The sequence below is a fragment of the Tenrec ecaudatus genome, chromosome 2, assembly GCF_050624435.1.
Source record: "Tenrec ecaudatus isolate mTenEca1 chromosome 2, mTenEca1.hap1, whole genome shotgun sequence".
In the NCBI taxonomy this organism is placed as follows: domain Eukaryota; kingdom Metazoa; phylum Chordata; class Mammalia; order Afrosoricida; family Tenrecidae; genus Tenrec; species Tenrec ecaudatus.
The window spans coordinates 134,317,858-134,339,229 of NC_134531.1; the positions used below are offsets into that span (position 1 = coordinate 134,317,858).

The window sequence follows — 21,372 nt, forward strand, 5'->3', positions numbered from 1 at the left end:
AACATGCAAAGAAGGTTTTCTGAATATGGCAACTATTTTTGATACTCCGATAAAAATCTAAATGACTATCAAAATTCTCATAAGAACAGTCATTACAGGCCCAGTGTTTTATTTTACTAGGTACTCCAGAGAGATATAAACATCTCAGTAATCATGAGGTTATAAAGCTTTTATATATCTATATATATTTCAAGTTATTAGTACCTATGTTGGTTGTCTCCAGGCGCAGAGTGAAGACATTAACTTGCACCGTTATGAGCAATGCACTTGAAAGAGAACTAAATCGGTTATGTAATTGCATGCAGTCCGCTATCAAGTACAACATTGTTAGCACTCTACATGTATGCTTGTTGTGACACTCACAAAAATATGGAGATATAATTGCTATAGTTTCATTTTAAAGACGCTATTACCAGGAGTCCTAATCACTAAATGTGCAAGCATTTCCTGTGTGCCGGGCTCAGAATTACCTGCGTTGTAAGTTTGCACAACAATCTTGAACAGTTGTGTTCACTGTGTGCATCCAAGTTGATTCTGACTCAGAAACCCTGCCCGACTCAGGGTTTGTACCATCTGGGGCAGATTGCCAGGCATTTTCTCCTACAGACTAGCTGCTGGGTGCAAACGACTGACATTTTGGTTTTCAGAGGAACACTTCATCCCTGTACCACCCAGCTTAGTGCATTTTCCAAGGGAGGAAACTGAAGCATAGAAAAGTTAAGTTTCCCTGCAAAGGTATGAACACAGCAAGCGGTGGAGCAAGGATTTGCACTCTAACCTTTCAGCTCAGCACATTCTGTTGTGAATGTCTACAGTAATTTCTTTGATAACCTCAAGCCTTCGTTTCCTCATCTGTGAAATGAGCATAGCTTTATCGCAATGAAGTCTATCTAGGACTCTGGTTACATATAGGCCATAACCAGTTGCTACATGTATTCCTGGCTCTGGCAATCCATGTGTTGCAAAGTGGACTGTGCCTTCTAGAGTTTTCAAAGCCTATGGGCTTTCAGAGTGTTGCCATCACGCCTGTTTCCTTAGGTTCCTCTTAGTGCATTTGACCTGGGGAGCTGATGGTGGTTGTGAATTGCATTTAATAGCACCAGGATTACTTAATATAAATTCTACTTTCCAGTTAGAGTTATCAGTCACAGATATAGAAGATAGTGTTTCTTTGATCCTGGATAGTGAGAGTAAAACAATCACTGAGAATAATGGCATCTGTATAAAAGCAAACAGGAGTAATTTTATTTACATAAACCATATTTTTTTACATTCATAAATATTTTTTCAATTCCTTGGAGATAAAAACAATTACCCAAGTAATATTTCATTTTTCTAAGACAATGTTTTATCTTTTATCCTACACTTGTCTCACATCACGAGTACACATTTGACTCTTTTATTTGGCACATTAAAAAAAAATGTTTCCAATGAACTGATCCCAACTCATGGAGAGTACAAGTGGTTAGCATAATCATCGAATTGCTAACAGCAAGGTTGGGCGTTTGAGTGCATCCTTACAAGAAAGGCTGGGCAGTTTACTTCTGACAAATCAGCGGTGGAGATCATTTCTTCTCTGTTAGACATGGGAGCACCAGGAGTCAGTGCCAACTCCATGGCTACAGGTTTTAACATGCCAGGGCACTGTGAGAGGTTAACATACTCAACAGATAACATAGAGATTGAAGGTCCAACCAGTTGCTCTTCAGAAGATAGAGCTACGCACCCACTTCTGAAAATTCATCCACTGAACACTTTGGATCATCGTTCTGCTTTGACACACCAGGGGTTGCTTATAGCACAAGATGGAAAGGAGACATTAAAAAAAGTTCCTATATTCAGAGACTCTCAAACAGAGAATTTTCATAGAGATCAGATAATTGCATCTATAGATCTCATCTACACAAAAATTCAATAATTTTACTTAGAGATATGATTAAATGTCAGCTACTTAAGGAAGTCTCAAATTTTTGTGTGTTTTTTTCCTTTGGGGGACATTTCTTTTAATTTTTAAAAATTAAATTATGGGGTAAAAGTCATCTTCTAGAATCTAATAACAAATTATAGCATCTTCCAATATATTTCCTAATGCAAGAAGAAAAAGAATCATACAGTTTTTCAGCCCACAACTTTAGAATCACAGAATGATTTCATTTATACTTGTCAATGTAATAAATTCAGAAACACATATGAAATGTTCCTAAGCTGATGTGAGATGAGTGTGGTGCTTATGATTATTAACTTGAATTTGATTTCTAGCAATTGTCAAAATAACTTCCCATGTAGCTGAAAAATCAAAAGTTTACCATCAAGAAATTTAGAAAATATATTGGTGTTGACATTATGAGTAATTGAAAACAAAAGAAAATTCATCTTTGCTTGCTACAAAAGAATCTTAAATACGTGGAACTTCTCCATTGGGGAATTACCAATGGGGAAAACAAACAATAGGGGGCTTCAAAATTTCACAGAAAATTGAATTATCTTTTAATAACATTTCCATAACTTTGTTACCCTGTCTTGGGTGATTATATATTGTTGATGTTCGTTACCATGTGTCATCTCCAGCTCATGGGGCCATGTGTGCAGGGTCAAGCCACAGGATTTTCAAGGCTCTGATCCTTTGAAAGCAGGTCTCCAGGCGTGGCTTCTGAGCTTTCTTTTGGAGGGTTTGGATCATGAGTAATCTGGTGCAAACTATTTTCATCCCTGAAGAATGCATATACAATTATTAGTTAAAAAACATAAACTGCAATATACAGCAAGAATAAGGAAATAAATTTATACTAACTGTTTAGCTCTTTGTCTTAAAATATCTCTTTCTAAATTATAATATGAGGGTCTGATTATTTTTCTTGTAGTCAAATATATTGGGAGGGGCATTTTTTGTGGGGACTAGTGCTGAAATAATACAAATGAGATCTTCATTAGCTTAATATAAGAAGGATGAGTTTAGTTTATGAATTAAAATACTTTAGACAATCATTCACAATTTTGATAATTATTTGCAAAATATGTATGCTTATATGCATGCAGTCACTATAAAGTACATATTTTAAGTGATCTTTATGGAAAATAAATTACTAAAGTAAAAGATTTTACTTTGTTTTCAGGTCATAATTTGCCACTAACATATTAATTGTTATTAGAAAGTCGTGTCCAAGGGACACAAGCACAGGTTTTCAATGTAATGGAATAGGCAGCATTTAATAAGCAAAGATATGTATTGTACTCAGTGTGTGAAGCAAGTACATGTGAACCTTGGTGTCTGGAGCTTTACTTGCAGACTAATTACATAGACATGATTAATCACCTGTGTGATTTTTTGGTCATCAACTCCTGAAGAGGTCAATGATTCCATGCAGCTCAGTATCTTCACCCTAAAATATGGAAATATGCCGTGTGTAAAGACAACATCTGCAGTTACTGCTAGGAAATGACTTATTCAATAATTATAATAAAATATGCTTTTTCTACCGTAAACATCAAAGTACACACTACTAATTCTCTGCTTAGAAGTGCTTATGTTTTGTTAGATGTGCTTTTCATTTTGTAATCTTTTAATAAGAACTGTCTATGATTCTAGATGTAAAATCTAGAAGAATTTAAGGAGAGGTCAGAATAATTTAACCACTGAAACTTAAATATTATTAGCTGTGTTAGACTTGGTAGATTAGAGAAATAAATTCACAGATGCTCATATGTATACAAGAAAGAGGTTTATATACAAGAGCAATTGAATATTGAGAAAGCATCCCAGCTCAGTCCAGATCAAGTCCATAACTCCATATTAGCCCATATGTCTAATACCAATCTATAAAGTCCTCTTCTGACTTATGAAATACATGCAATGGTGCCAAGTTCAGGAGGTTCACAAGCCAGTGAGTTGGAATTCTTGTGGAGCCAGTGGTGTTGTAAGCATCTCAGCACTGGCAGGCGTCTCTACATAGCTTCTCCAGTTCCCAGGGTGTAGCACCATGTGTCTTGTCAGTAGAGTGTCTCTCATGGAGTGAGCAGAAAGAGTGTGTCTTCTGCCTCCAAAGAGGAAAATACAGGAGTTCCCAGAATCCTCAGGGGAAGGCCATGCCCACGCAGAGTCCTCATTGGCTATGACCTGGTTGATGGACTAGACTCCACCCCTTCACTCTTAATCCTCTCCAGTCCCAAATTGACACCAGATTACGTAACTACGACATTAGCAGATAAAGCTATAATGTACTCACAAGGTAGATCATAATCAATCAAATGTATTTGTAACATGTTTAACAAAGTCATATTTCCTTAAGATTGAAAGAGGTCTTTTTTATTTTTATTTTATTTTTATTTTTTTTCTTCACTTCTATCTCTCATGCTCTCTATAACTTTACTATGATCTTTACTTATTTTATTTATTTGTTTATTTTTTTAAAAAATCTTTTTATTGGGGCTCATAAGGGTCTTATCACAATCTGTACATACATCAATTGAGCAAAGCACCCTTATACATTCGTTGCACTCATCATTCTCATAATTCACCTTCCACTTGGGTTCCTGGAATCAGCTCGGTTTCCCTTTTTCCCCCCATCCCCCTCCCTCCCCTATCCCACCCCTGGTCCCTTGATAGTTCATAAATAATTATTATATCTTATCTTACACTCCCAGGCGTCTCCCCTCACCCGCCTCCCCATTGCCCATCTCCCAGAGAGGAGGTTACACATAGATCTCCGAGATCGGTTCTCCCTTTCTACACGCCCTTCCCTCCTGGTGTCGCCACTCCCACAGCTGGTGTTGAGGGGTTCATCTGTCCTAGATTCCCTGTGCCTCCAGATCCCCACTGCACCGCTGTACATCCTCTGGTATAACCAGGTCCGCAAGGCAAGGTAGAATTGGGGTCATGATGATTGGGAGAGGAGGAAGCGTTCAGGAACTAGAGGAAGGTTTTGAGTTTCATTGTTGCTACACTGAACCCTGAATGGCCCATCTCCTCCTCACTACCCCTCTGGAAGGGGTGTCTAGCTGTCTACAGGTCTTATAGGTCACTATTTAAAATGAACTGAGCTTTGGTACAAAAATGTAAGGTGATATGAAAAAGATATGGCTTATATGAAAAAAAATCATCCGAGAGTTTAACATCATTTAAGAAGAAATGTCAATTTAGACTACAATGCAATTCTGCTTTAATTCAGCAGAGCAAATGAATCTCTACGGCCACTTCACAATCCTTCCTGTGCTGGTCCTACTTGTAGCATCATCTCATTATCTCATTGATGAACTTCCTCATTGTTACTGATCCTCGACTTCAGTGGCTCCCTGGGGTTGGGAGGGTGGACTCACTGGAACTTTCCAGGAGGGTTGTAAAACAATGTCTGACTTGGTCCTGGGTCGTTGCTTTAACGCAAAAGTTCTTCGTTGCAGGGGGTGCTGAGTGTCCTTTTGCTTTTTATGAAAAGGGGAAGGCGGGTCAAATAAATGTAAGAATCTACTATTTAATTTATCAAGTATGATGTCATTCTCTAGGCACAGGTTCATCCCGATAACATATCCAAAATATGCGATATGAAGTCTCACCATTATCTTTTTAATAAGCATTCTGGCTGTACTTTTTTAAAGAGAGGTGTCTTTTTCTTTTGGCAGTCCCTGGCATATTAAAAATTCTTCACCAACTCTATAATCCAAATACACACATTCTTCTCCAAGCTTTCTTATTTTTTATGCAGTTTTCTCATGCATGGGAGGCAGTTGAAATTACCACGATGTGGATCAGACACACCTTTGTCCTTAAAGTGATACAACTCCTCTTTGACACATTAAAGCGGGTTTGTGTTTGTGTGTGTGTGTGTGGCAGATTTTCCCAACACATTGTATCTTCTGCTTCTAATTAGCATGTACCTCCAGTTCTCTTGACTTGCAGCAAGCAAGGTTGTGTCTTCTGCATGGTGCAAGGGTTTTAATAAGGCTTTCTCCAATCCTGATGCCAGGCATCATTGAATGTCTTGGAATTCCCATTCTTCTCACTATCATCCATAGTTTGTTGTGATATGCCCATCTGAAAACCTAGTTAACAAAGCAGAAGCACACTTCTTTCTGAGGTAAATATGCAACCAGTCACAAAGACCTAGCTATTGCTCACATCTTGCATTTAAAAAGGAATGAACACCACTATTTTTGACCCCTTAATATCTAATGGCTTCACTTTTGTTTTTCTCAGTCTGAGACAGGCAATTATATGTTATATCAGATTATTGGGATATTGCTATCTACACACACCTGTGGATCACAATTGCTGCCTTTAAATTGTGGTGTGCTATGTAGTTCAATAATTTGCCTTTAGAGCACTTATAAATTTATGGTTATAACTCAGAAGATGATGAACATTTTCTAGCCATGAAAGGAAACTGCATTAAAGAAATAGAGTTGCTCACTCATTAATAACCTAATATAGGAATACATTGACTACTTCATAGAGACTTGAGAGCATAAAATTGGGTACTGAGAGAAAATGTAAATTACTTCTAAATCATATCATAAAGCATGAAACATTTTCTAATTTTCTCAGACATGCATGTTATTCTTGTTTTTCCTAATTTTTTTCTGTTCTGTTTTGAACCATAAGAAAGGGTTAATGCACATTGCCCAGCTTTGTACAAAGACAGGATTATTCCATTGAGTTAGTAGCTCAAGAATGTCATCAGATCTGAGAGTTTACAAAGGCAACAAACATGCGAAATTAATTTCTTAAAGGGAATACATATTTGGGGCACTGATATAACTATTTCTTAGTACCAAGAATACAAATGTCTGTGATTAATAAGCATGTGAAATCAATCACATCTACATATCTACCCCCACTGAAAATTGTGCCTGGTAGAATTGAGGGCAGGGCCACGTTATAAACCTGCTTCTTCAGACATCTGTCTTTCTGTTATTGGTGTCACTGTTGGGACCAGGCCTTCAGCTGAGGCAACTGAAACATCTATAATTATTTTGTCCTTTGGTTCCTCCCATAATCGGTTTCCAAATTCTATTCATTCTTTATCTGAAATAGCTATTCCATCTGTTCATTTTTTTCTGATGTTAGTCCCACAGGCTTAGAATGTTGCAATGCGTGTCTCAGGAGTTTCACAGTCTCTAGCACCCTATCCTTCTACTTGATCCCACATGTTAGGCAGATTCAATGTATTTAACCTTGGTCATGATCTCCAGTTCAGAAATCTGTATTTTACCACCTAAAAATGAACTCCAGGCTCCTTCACACTAGTGATAACTCCTACAAGGTTGTCCCAATATGCCTTGGAAATTCATCTCCCATGTAGTGCCTGGTGGTTTCAAACTGTGGAGGTTCACAGCCCAATGCACAGCCACTACATCACATTACTCATGCCTATGTTTTATTCTCACAACTCAAAGTTGAACACATTTTTCATAGGCGTTTAAATACATGTATCATAAATGAATAAAATTTCTTGTACAGATTTTTATTCCATGGGTAGCCACGTTTATATAGAGTAGAATCAAATGAGTCTCAGTAGAGGATCCAAACTAGTCTGGGTGTGGAATGTAACAACTTGACTGATCAAGATAGTTTTATGAATCCACAAATATAAAACACAATAAAATATTTTCCTGCTTAGTACATTATAATATGTGGAATAAAAAACTGACATATAAGGCTAAGCCAAGGAGTATTGATACAAAATTATAGAAGTCTTTATTAAACAAAAATTTCAAAATTAGAAAATACTAATTATTTTTGACATATCCTCCACCTACGTTTATGCACTTCCATGTTTCCATCTCTACAAGTTCCCCGAACATTTCACTGTTTTCATTGGACCTTTTTTTTTGAAGGCACCATCAGATGACTAAAGTTGAAAGAACTTGTCCACGCCCCCTTTTTAATTCAATTATGTATTTAAGCATAATTTGTTTGGAATAAACCTTTGCATGTATGACCTTGAATATTGACAGCAATGCCTTTTGACTTTCCCTCATACATTTACTTTTATATTTGGCTTCTTCAGTTCAATATGTTTTTTAGAGTAATCGTGTTGTGATTTTTACCAGTAGTTAATTCATTTTTGATGCTGAGGAGTACTGCGTTACAAATTACGTCACGGTATGCCTTTTGACTTTCTTGCTGCTGATGGATATTTGGGTGGCTGTTAATACTGTGTTATTGGTAAAGCAAGGTGAAACAAATGAACACATAATCCACAGGTAAATACTCACTGCCACCATGCTGATGTGAATTCATAGTGACCCTGTAGATTTGAGAAGAGCTGCCCTTGGGGGTTCCCAGAGTGTAGCTCTTTTAGTACTAAAAGCCTCGTCTTTCTCCTGCACGGTGGCTGTTGGTTTCAAACTGTTGACCTGAGAAAAGCAGCCCAAGGTGCAACCATTACACCAACCACTGCGACAATGCCAAAGTGTCTCTGACACAACAGAACCCTTCAAATTCAACAACGAAACAGGATACGGCCTCCTAACAATTGATCTAACAAAATAAAGAACCAGGAAAGCTCCCGAGGAAGAAAAAAATAATAGAATTAACTGATAATGATTTCAAAACATACACGTGTATATGTATGTATGTGTGTGCATATAATATAAATGCGCGTGAGCGTGTGTGACCGAAACTCTGTCATTGGGTTGATTCCAATTTCTAGCAACCCTATGAGACAGAGTGGAACTGACCTGGTGGGTTTCTGAGAATGTAAATTTTGACAGGAGTAGAAAGTTTTGACAGGAGTAGAAAGTCTTTTCTCCTGCAGAGGGACTGATTTCCAACTGCTGACCTTGTGGTTAGCAATCCAACCCTTATCCCATTATGTCACCAGGGAAACACATAGAAATATATATATATATATAAATCATGATCGGCCATGACTTATTCAGAACATTCAATATGTAGATGGCACAACCTTGCTTGCTCGAAGTGATGAGGACTTGAAGCTCTTGGTGTTAGGAGCCATTGAGTCCATTCGGACTCATAGTGCTCATATGTACAAAAGAATGAAACATTCTTCAATCCCATGCCATCCTTGCCAAGATGGAAGGCCCTCCGTAAGAGAGCTTGGCACAGTGGCTGCAACAATGGGTTCCAACATAAGTACAATCATGAGAGTGTCAGAGTGAGTAGTGCTCCTTTCTGTTGGCTGTAGGACCGTCTCAAAGACACCCCACAACAGCGCACTCTTAGTTTCTGTCGCGTTGCTAAGACACCATTGTAGCCGTTGTGTCAATCCTTCTCGTTGACCCTCTTCCCCCTTCCCAATGACCTTTTGCTTTAGGAAGCAGGGTGATTACTACGAGAGACTGGTTGCAGCTGACAGTACGTCTAAGTACACGGCGTGACCCTTTTTTCTAAGGGTCATCCTGACTGCGCTTCTTCTGAGAGCTTTCTTTGTTCTCGAAGCCCATAGCACTGTCAATATTCTGTGCCAACATCTTTCATTCAAATGTGTCCTTTTTTCTGCAGTCTCCCTTATTCATTTCAAAGCTTTCGCATGCATATGAGGAAATAGAAAATATTATGGCTTGGGTCACAAGCAACTTGAGCCTGTTTTAAAGAGGTCTGGTGCAGCAGATTTGCCCAATGCAATATGGTGAGATTTTTTGACCGCTGATCCCGTGCGCATTGAGTGTGGATGCAAGCAACCTCCGTCTTTTCTGTTTATCCTGATGCTGTCTCCTGGTACAAGTGTGAAGATTTTGGCTTTCTTTACATTAAATTTCAATCCATGCTGACTAGTACACCATGATAAACAGTGAAAAGATTCAAATTGTCAAGGATTTCATCATGTGTGTCTGCAACCAGTGCTTATGGAAGTAGCAGTCAATATATTAAGTGACACATTTAATTAGGTAAATGTGTTCCACAAGACTTATACAAAGTAGTGAAAAGTAAGGAGGCTACTTTGAGGATTAAAGTTGATTGGCTCAAGGTATGGTGTTTTCAGGCACCTCATATTCATGTGAAAGTTGAACACTGAATAAAGAAGACTGGAGAATAATCAGTGCTTTTGAATTATGGTACTGGTGAAGAATATTGAAAGTGCTATAGATTGCCAAAAGAAAAAATAAATCTGTCTTGGAGTAAGTACAGCCAGAATGTTCCTAAGAAGCAAATCTGGAGAGACCTTGTCTCATATGCTATCAGGAGAGACCAGTTCCCGGCAAAGGACATCATGCAAGATGATTGACACGGGGGCTGCAAGTTTGAGCTCAAACATAACATCCGTGAGGAGGGCAGTGTTTCGCCCATTCTGGTAGGTGTAGGGTTATAATGAGTTGGAACCTAACTGATGGCACCTAACAGCAAGAGCAACAGTCAATAAAACGCAAGTAAACGTCTTTCTGGCATTCTTTGCTTTTCACCAAGATTCATTTCTGGCAGCCCCTGTCCAGATCCTGTCGCAACCATTTTTGGATTATCTTCAGGAATATTTTGCTTGCATGCAATATTAATAATAGTGTTCAATAATTTCCACACTCTCCTGGGTCACTGATCCCTTCCTGTTGTTTAGCCAGATAGCTCTCTTCCAAATTTTTTGGCATAGAAAATGAGTGCTTCCAGTGTTGCGTGAACTTGAATCATTTCCCTTGCTCGTCCATCCAATTCCTGTTGCCTTGTTTCCTCCTGCAGTTGTGCAGCTCCCATCAGCACCATCAGCTCTGGACCCTATGCCGCCGCTGGGCATGTTGCGTGTTGACCAGTTCTTTGTTTCACAGGGACTGTACTTTCTTTCCCTATTCTTTGGCTTCTTCCAGCCTTGTGCAGTGTTTGCCCATCGAATCCTTCAAATAAGGCCATCCGAGGCTTGGATTCTCCCTTCAGTTTTGTACGTTTGTGATGTGTTGGATGCATTTTTACTTTGTGGCATTCTTATGCCATGTTTTTGAATATTTTATTACAATATTTCTTTTTTTTCATTAGTTGCCCTTTGAAATTTTCTGTGCAGGCAATGTATTTCATCATTTCTTCTTTTTTCCTTTAGCTTCTCTATGTTGGCTGTCAAGTTTCATAGTACCTTCTGATGTTCATTTTCACTTCTCCTTCGTTGTTGTCTTTTAATGACCTTTTACTTTTAATGATCCCATACCTTCCTTCCTTCCAACTCCTGTCAGAAGATTCAACATCTCCTGTCAAAGGGGAGACCAGTTCCTGTAGAAGGGTATTGTGCTTGGTAAAGTGAAGGGGCAGAGAAAAAGACAGTTGGGTTGACAAAGTGACTGTGTGCACGGGCTCAGGTATGGGAAGGGTATGAGGGTGGCAAGGAGAATGCCACCTGTTGTGCTGAAGGTCAGTCAGTATGGTTGGAACAGACGCGATGCCACCTCATAACAGACCCTTCCAGGAGCTCAGGGAAATGCAAGCGAAATCAGTGAAATCAAAAGAATGTGCAAAACGATTCAAGAAAATAATACAAGAAAAAATTACTGAGCTTGTAGAGAATTGAAAAAGTGTTATTAGAAATCTGAACAATTAACACTAAAATTTTGGAAATAACACATCAGGAGTACAAAAACACCTAGAATCAAAACAATTAAAGATGAATCGACGAATAAGAAGAAAATTTCTTCTACAGCAATTTATTTATGTGAAGGAAAATCAGAAAATATACTGGGGGGAGAAAACAAAGAAAGCCTAATTTTGTATAACAGTATTAAGGGGAGATTTTTGTGTGTAATCAGAATGCCAGAAGGAGGGAGGTAAATAAAACCATTGAGAAAATTGTTGAAGATTTGCTAACAAGAAACAAAGATTTCTTAATATCATGGGAGATGGATAGATATTCATCCCACAATTAAGAAACGATCTATAATGTTCTCTAACTTAAAATTACAAAGAATTCTGTAAAGTGAACCAGAGGTTTATGTAAAACATAGATACAGGAATGTATTTGGGGATCACATGTAATCTTTGCTCCTTGGTGCTTAGACCTGGCCCTGCTCAAAAGATATACACCCTCATGAAGGAAACATGGAAGATACACGTGCTATCGCAATGTGTGCCGAAGAAACTAACCGGTGCCCAGCTGTCAGAAAGAATACCATCTGGGGGTCTCTAAGGCTTCTTTTCAAACAAGCAACCACCTAAGTGAGATGTCAATTATGCGACATGGAAGAAGCACACCAGCCTGCAGGAGGCAAAGATTGTCAATCATATAATCAAAATCTAAAGGAGTGTATGGTGTTGGAACTTACATTGCAAAATTCTAATGTGCAGAAGTCCATGGATAGCAGTGGAAACCCAAGATACATTTGCAGCTTCTACTCAAGAATAGGTGTCAGGTGATTCCCCTCCCACTTCGTTTGAGCAATGGGAATAGCTTGGTTATCAGACAGAGAACATTATAGAGACAATAGTAATAGATTAAACTGAACAATCTCTCTTGAATGGTTAAAATCTTATCATTTTGTCTCCTTTGAAATACATTTTTCTATTTTCTTTCAAACTAGGGTTTATCTATTTTGTATTGTGTAATTGTTGGTAGCTTAGTTGACTTTGTTATGCGTTTTTATGATTTTTCACTACAGAGAACCCAGGATGGATGAATCTAAATCTAGATGAATGGTTTCTGGGTGGGTACAGCAGGAGAGGTGAGGAAGGAAGGGGGAGCTGGTAACAGGAGAATAAGAAAGAAGGAAATGTTTGAAATGGAGTGTAGTAGAGATTGTACAACACTTCTTGAAAAGACTGAACAATTCCATTTATGATGTCTGCATGATGTCCTCATAAAATGGTTTAAAAAATAAGGAAGGAGACAACAATGACTTTGTAATAAGCACAACATCAGCAGTGAGAAAATGGGGAGATAATCTAAAAATAAAGTTAATTTGGCATAAGAATTTGTAGAATAAGAAAGCATTGATATAATAATAAAATCACTAAAGGATCCATCAATATGCAAATACTCTCTAGACATAAAGTAAAACTAATAGAAAATTGAAGAATGAAAAAACTATATGTGCTACTGGCAACAAAACAAGAAATGTCTATAAAGGCACGCTAACTTTTGTCTTCTATATTTATGAACCACAGTGGATTGGCTATGAGAAAGAACAGGGATATTTTAAAGAGAGAGCAGACAAATAGAAGTAAATAGGGACCAGTGAAAAAGAATCTTCCCCCACATAGGTCTTTTAGATGGGCAAAACTTGAAATAATCGTGAAATGCTATAAATAAAAACTAAATATGTTCCTACTTATCCTTAGACATTTGTTACTCCTTAAAAGCTTCAAAGCTATTTTGTAATTAATACTCTTTGTGATACCAAAATTGGTGAGCACACATAAATTTACTATCTCCAAATTGTACTCTGAACTTCTCTGTAACAAAATCCTCAGGTATCTCCTTCCAGTACGCATATCTTTGGTGATGGTAGAAATAACCCAAGTGGGTAGATCACCGGCAGAATGAATTAGCTGGATTTGATTCCTGTCTGCCAGTTGAATGAGCAGTGAGCATGTCACTTAATTTGCCAATCCTCATTATGGTCATCTCTAAAATGCAAATAACTTTGTGTTACAAGGTTTATTTTTTATTATCAGTGGTCCTGTAATTGCCTGGCACAATGTTGGGATGTAATACAGTAGGGATGAGTGATAATGACAGGTAGTATGGTTATGGTACTTGTTACAAATACTCTTATGTAAAAGCAGAAAGTGCCCAGTGGATGTTGTTAGCTTTGTTAGTTTGTTTGGTATTTGATCCTCTATTTAGGCAAAAGCACTAGCTAAAGGAATTTCTCCAAGCCAGTGATCAAAAGGGAACTTCTGCCAGTGCATCTGTGGTAGCACCCCCACCCGAGACTCCAAATGTAGTTGTCACCGTGAGTAGGTGGTCGAAAGAAAACCCAGCCCACAAATGGCCTTAGAAGGACTGGCTTTCATTTGCATTTCTTTTATGTACACTGGCACCTAAGTCCGTTAAGGTAAGACAAATAGACGACCTTGAGAAGATTATTGTTTGGGTTTGTTTAAGCCAGCTCATGACTTAAGTCAATGAGAGGCTGTTCCGTTTACTGACCGAGTCGTTGGAGCTCCGGTGGGGCTGGGGTCTCGGTGTTGGGCTGCTGCCCATGAGGTCAGTCGTGCTAAGCTACCAGCCAGGCTGGGGAGAAAGATGAAACTGCTTCTGTAAATCCCTGCCTTCATGGAAACCCTCTAGAGCAGCGGCTCTCAACCTGTGAGTCACGGCCCCTTTGGGGGTCAAATGACCCTTTCACAGGGGTCATCTGATTCATAATAGCAAAATGGCAGTTATAAAGTAGCAATGAAAATAATGTTATGGTTCGGAGTCACCACAACACGAGGAACTGTGTTAAAGGGTCGCTGCATTAGGAAGGTTGCAAACACTGCTCTACAGGATCTTTGGGAGTCAGGATCTAATGATGGCAGTGGATTAGTGGCCTCTAATTCTCTGTAAGGATCCCTGGTGCTGTAGTGGGCTACGTGTTGGTTGCTAACTAACAGGTCAGCAGTTAGAAACTACCAGCCGGTCTGTATGAGACAGATGATACAGGCCAGTTCTAATCCTAACTATAGAGTGTCTAGGAGTCGGAATTCACTTGATGGAGGGGAGTTATTTATGATTCTATGCAACCAATGAATCAATTAATTTAAGATAAATTATGACACTTATTGTACTCTGAACATTTCCATTCTTAGTGGAAATGTTTTATATAGTTAATTAAAATCCATCAAAAACACAAGTATTTCTTTTCCGTCTTCCATAACATGAGTGAAGTTCACCAATGTTAAGGGCTCCTTGAAAATAGAAGCTTGAATTATTGATGTGTCCTTTATAGAAAAACACACTGCCATGAAGTTGGATCTGATTCACAGTGAACCTAGAGAGGGTTGACTAGGCTGCAAAATTTCCAAGAGAGCCCAAAGCTTCATCTTTCTCTCACTGAGTAACTGGTCAGTTCAAATGGTTCACTGTGCGTTCAGCAGGACAAACATAGCCCGCTACACCATCAGAGGATCCTGTCCTTTATCAAAAAGGGTCATAAAATTGGGGTTGTATTTGCAACTGCAAGTAAGCAGGTGGACACATTACGACAGAGAGGAATTATGTAATAGGGGTGGCCTGGAATTAATTCTTCAAATGAAAATTGGGTTAAAGCCAGTTTACAGATGGTTTCAATAACAGGATAAGAGTTTAGATTTCATCTCATAGATTGGTGCTTCTCAATATTTTGAGTGACTAAGAATCATCTGGAAAAGTGTGAAGATGCAGTCACTCAGGCCTTATCTCCACACTTTGATTTCTCTCTGTGGGGAGATCCAGAAATCCGTAAAATTGAAACATCTTGAACAGACAGCTAGCATTATCATATGCATGCATTTTCATCAAAACTACTGTGACATTTTCTTTCTGCTTGAGTCCTTGGTATCAACTCCTCATTTGTTTTAAAAATGATGATGGCAACAAATGTTCAAATGTGCTGGACACAATGGCTGTTTGCATGGATTGTGATAAGAGCTGTATGACCCCCCAATGAAATGATTTAAAAAAAAATCAGACCCCACTTGAGACCCACCCAATTGGAATCTGAGTTCTTTTAAAAGATTCCAGATTTTTTCTAAGCAAGTAAAAATGGGAAGCACCAATTTTTACCCATCAGCTACCTGGACTGTAAAATGACCAGGGTCACACCTGGCTGAGCTTGCTCCCAGGTTTGAAGAAAGAGCTCCAGGAAAAAAAGTATTACACAACTATTAAAGATTAAATTTGTGGTTTTTTTTAAAAGAAACTAATGTAACTGAAATATCGCCTAATGAGGGGAGATTGCAGGGGTATGAGGTCGATCAGGCCTTTGTTGCATTACTGAAAAGTCAGGGTTCTTGTTTTGGTGAAAGCAGTAGAGATGAAAGGGAAGGAATGGACAACAGATATTTCGGGAATTTAGAAGAAAGATGATAATAAATGGAGCAAAGATAGAAGTTGACAAGGATTTCATTTGAATTCACAACTAACGTCCATGGAAACAGTGGTCAAGAAATCAAGTGAGGTATTGCATGGGGCAAATCGGCTGAATAAGAACGCACTGCAGTGCTAAATAAGAAAGATGTCACTGTGAGGACTAAGGTGCACCTGAGTCAAGCATTGGGATTTTCAGTTGCTTCACATGACTGCACAATTAGACAACGAATATGGAAGACTGAGGAAGAGCTGGTGTGTTTGTACTATCGTGTTTGTAAAGGATATTGACTAGATTATGAAATGCCATGAGAACAAACAAATGTGTCCTGGAAGAAATACAGCCGAATGCTCTTTATATGCCATGACAACAAGACTTCATCTCGCGTGCCTTAGAAACTAAGGGGAACCAGTCCCTGCAGAAAGGCACCATGCTTGCGGCAGCAGAGGGACTATGGAAGAGGAAGATGCGGCGGCTGTGACAGTGTGCTCATTGGAACAGTGGGAGGCTGCCACAGACTGGGTAATGGTTTGTTTCCTTGTCCATATGATCACTGTGAGTGGAACCTACTCGATGGTACCTGACAACAACATTACATATAGAAAAGTCATCATTTATTATTTTTTTCATAGGTCCTCTAGTGTTTAAGGTCTTCTAATTTTACATTTTTCCCAAATTGTTTTTTTATTGCTGAGGAAATGGCTGGGTGGCCACATCTGACTTCCTGTAATTAAACAAAAGAGAAAGAAAGTTCAATTCACACTAGCCAATGGCAGTTGCCTTGGGCAGAGGTCAGACCAAGTCTCCATCCTCCATCCTTTACCCCAGTGGTTCTCAACCTGTGGGTCGCGGCCCCTTTGGGGGGGTCAACACGACCCTTTCACAGGGGTCACCTAAGACCATTGGAATGCCATCTGATGGTCTTAGCAACCAAGAGACTCTCCAGGCAGGTCTGCCCACTTGCAGATACCCCCACATGAGTACCCAGCATGAATACTGTTGCCCATGTGTGATAGTTTATTGTGCCAGCCTGGCCAATAAACACAAATGGGATTAATTGAAGGGTGGAAAGATAAATGACTCGGTGACCTTTGCCTTTCTTGTCTCTCGCTCTTTAATCATCAGACCAGTGTGTGGCTGCCTTGCTTGTTCTGTGCCTCAATTTACAGGCTACACTACCTGTGGGACGCCTAGCCAGTGGACTGTGTCGCTGTAAGTTGAGGTCTCTTTAAGACCACACGATTGGAATGTACATCTCTGGAGCTGGGGACTGACAGTTGGTGACCTGCCTTGCTGTTTGCTGCCTTTGCTTATATAGCCTAGCTCTCTCTACAGAGGACGAATTGGCGGCCCTCAAAACTTAAAGGACTGTCAGTGTCTCATAACTCTCTCAGACGGAGTGAGCTGCACTGAGCCATTTGTACTGCTTTATAATTTAACTGTTCATTTCTTGTATCATATATCTATCTATCTGTATATAATTTAACAGTTCGTTTCTTGTGTTATATATCTACCTATCTTTAGAAATATATATATAATTACTAGCAATCTGGTTTTGTCTCTCTAGAGAACCCGAACACACCACGCTACACCATGCTTCAAGACAAAATTTCATCTATTTGTAATTAGAAATAAATATTTCATAATATAAAATTACATGTTGTTTCTGTGATTAATCACTATGTTTTGATTATGTTCCATTGGTAACAATGAAAATATATCCTGCATATCAGATATTTACCTTGAAATTCATACCAGTAGCAAAATTACAGTTATGAACTAGCAACAAAAATAATGTTATGGTTGGGGGTCCCCCAACATGCAGACCTGTATTAAATGGTCGTGCTATTAGGAAGATTGAGAACCACTGCTTTGCCCTATTTGGACACCGACCATCCCTCCCACCACATTCTCCTTCCCTATTGGGTTCACAAATTTGTCATGATAACCATAGAAAAGTCAGAGCCAATACTCATGAGTATAGGGTTTATGAGGGAAACTAACATGTTATGAAGTGCCAGGGGTACGGTTCTTCTGTCACCTGATCTATGCTGTCAGGTACCTCTCCTGTCCTTGGCCTCTCAGCCTCATGAGCTCTTAGAATTGGGAAGGCCACTGTCTGCCTCAGAGGCTTGGTGCTGCTCCTCTGGTCCCTCTGCTACTTCCTGCATCTGTTTGAGGGTGGCTCTTCTTTCTTGATCTTCCTGGGACTCTTTTTTTTTTATTTTAAGGCCATTTTATTGGGGGCTCTTACAGATCTTATAACAATCCAAATATCAATTGTATCAAATATATTTGTAACCATGTTGCTATCATTATTTTCTAAACACTTTCTGTTTGAGCCCGTGGTGTCAGCTCGCTCCTCTTTTTTCCCTCCTTCCCTCATCCCACCCTCGTGACCCCTGATAAATTATTTTTACTTTCGTATCTTACACTGACCATACAGTTTCCTCCCCCTGGAGGGGTGTGGTTATGTGTAGATCATTGTGATCAGTTCCCCCTTCCTGTCCTCCTCTCCCCAGACCTTCTGGAGCCTGTTTCTTACACTCATTGAAATTGTAAAATCGGCCAATCCCTGAGGTAGGGTTGCTACAGTACACCACAAAAAATGAAAGAGGAAGATCCCCAGTGAGATGGATTGACACAGTGGCTGCAGCAATGGGCACAAACAACAATTGAGAGAGTGGCACAGAACTGGGTAAGGTTCTCTTCTGTGGCACGTGTGGTCGCTGGGGTCAGAAGTGACTCCATGACACTTAATAACACCATCTTCATGCGTACTGTCACCCATTCACTAGCGATGTACCCAAAACTGTCGATGGAAGAGCTACATTAAGCAGCATAACTTTACAACAAATGCTCACAGTACTCTATGTATGTTTTGGGAAGGTTGAAATGATTTAAAATATAAAAAAGGAACAAAAAATCTCTTGAAGTTCATAATGTCTAATTTTTTCTGCATGGGCACAGCAATGAAATTACATTAAATCAGGTATACTCATTGGATTATATGAAACGGTGTCACTTTGTGCCATTCAATAACAAATTGTGATAGTTTTTTATATGAACTTTTCCATTTAATATGACTTTGAGTAGGGACATATTAGATCATGAAAAAAAGAAAAGAAAAAGGAAACCTAGTGTTTTCAGTACAAAAATGTCTACTGGTTTAAAAAGGATTACTGTTTACAAACCAAATATTTTCCAACCCCCCCCACAAAAATGTGAATGAATTCATAAATGTCCTCTTCTCTAACTCTTTGGACATCAAAAGGGACCATCTTCAAAATCCAAATGCTTTTCCAGTTTTCCCCAGGATATCACAAAACTTCCTGGCAGGAACTTTTAAACAAGTTGCGAAGTTTTATAAGATAAAAATATTTTTTCAGTTGACTTGACAACCATGTACAATGTTAGTGGAGAGTTTATTTGCCCAAGGCTTTTTGTCAAAATGAATTTAAACTGAAATTATTAAGATGTAGTTCAGTTGCACAGTCTGAGGAGAGGTGTTGCTAATATATTCCTTATAAACTCTTTTCCATACAATGCATGAGCGTTGGTTACAAGAACTGTACTCTATGTAAACATCTATTCTAAGAGAGGAGGTATTTGAAATTCCTTAGAAAACAGTAAATCATTTCTATAAGTGAAAAGATTTGATCCAGAAAGGGAAGAATTCGAGTATGGTAGTGTACAGATCTGGCTGCCTGAGCATCCGTCAGCCTGGCTCTACTGTTAACCTTAGTCCTGCCCTCACATGCGAAGTATAAAGGGAGATAATGGAAACATTATGCGGATATGGTGAGGATTAAGTGATATCATCATTATAAATGATTAATATCGTGTTTGGCACCGATCAAGGATAACAATTATTTGCTTTTATAGAAAATCTGGGATAAGTCAAGCCTTCTGTCAGACAGTTCCAGATGTCTGGTTAAAAATCATTGTTCTACTTTAATGATAATCTTTTCTGTTACAAGTCAAATAGCTTCAGGAAAGATTAACTAATGGTAAACAATTCTTAAATCATCAGAACACTCCACGGCCGCAGCTAATTTTCACATGAGAATCAGGATCCCAGAAGGAAAACGATCATCTGGATGAGAAGTTTTAATCTCCCCAATTTGGAAAATCTTATTACACTAACTTTGGGGAAAGTTCCAAATTACTAAGCCCTGGAAACGGTTTCTTTGATTCTTTCACATGGACACATTATTCAAGATGCTTCATTATTTCTGAAATAGACCAGCTGCCTTTCAAAAGAAATATCATTTGCACAAGGTTTGAAAGGCTTGCAGCGCCACGGATATAGCAGGCAACATGTTCCACAGAGGAATGAGCCATCGATGGAAAACAAGGTCACCGAGCGATATGTGCTGCAGTCAGACTCCATGGTTGAGATGGGACACTGAGGTTGGCGGGGGACTACTTCAGACCTGTCACATTAGAAAACCTTTCAGGCATCTTTGCCAATCTGTGGGATTATGTACAGCATCTTTCGTTTATCTAGCATCTAAATAATGTCAGTTCGCACTGTCAACATTTATTTATTTATGTTTGGAGTTTGCGTTTGCACCGAAGCAAATAAAGAGGGTAATCTTTTATTTTAATAGTTAATGCTGACAATTCTCACAGATTATAGAAAATTCAATAGAACGTATCTGACTTAGGAAGTGATGGGTTCGCCATTTTAACACGGGTCATAAAGTATGAGACGTGGGGAGAAAGACAAGGCTTTCCACTCCTGTAAAGAATTATAGTCTCTGGGACCCACATGGACCATTCTCCCCTGCCCTATAGGGTTGTGATATGTCAGAATTGACTTGATGGCAAAGAGTTTGGTTTAGTGTGTGTTGTTGTTGCTGTTTTTGTATAAAGTGTGATTCCTCTACTCTAGGTCAGGCTCTTAGAGGAATATATTCCTGCCCTCAAGAACTTGGAGTGTTAACCCGAAATGCAGACATGTAATGCAATGTGGGGAAAGCTATGACAATAATGTGCACAGAATTCGATGGTGGGAAAAAATAAAGAACATGTAAGACCAGGTGGAGTGCAATTAAAAAAAAACACTTCCATGAGATAACATGTGCTTATTGTAAAGTTCGAATTTATCCACCAAAAAAAATGTTGAAAGAAAGGAATTGTGGCTGGAGGCAGGAAGGCGCCCTAGTGGAAATGCACTGATGTAAATTGTGCTATGGTTAAACACATGGATTTTAGCGCTGGCTGCTTCAGTTCAAATGTCACTACTTGATCATGGGGTAACCTCATTGTGTTAGTCCAGGTACACTAGAGAAACAAATCCAGAGACACTTTTACGTGTATAAGAAAGAGCTTTAGATGTAAAGAGCAATTATATATTGAGAAAACATCCCAGCCCAGTCCAGATCAAGTCCATGAGTCCTATCTGAGCTCATATGTCTGATGCCAGTCTGTCAGCCCCTCCTCAGACTCACGCAG

At 39.0% G+C, this 21,372-nt stretch overlaps 1 protein-coding gene across 1 annotated transcript in view; it reads left to right on the plus strand.

Moving 5' to 3' along the window:
- Positions 1-21,372, plus strand: part of ADAMTS19 (ADAM metallopeptidase with thrombospondin type 1 motif 19) — a 282,005-nt gene that overhangs the window by 133,749 nt on the left and 126,884 nt on the right. The window lies entirely within an intron of this gene.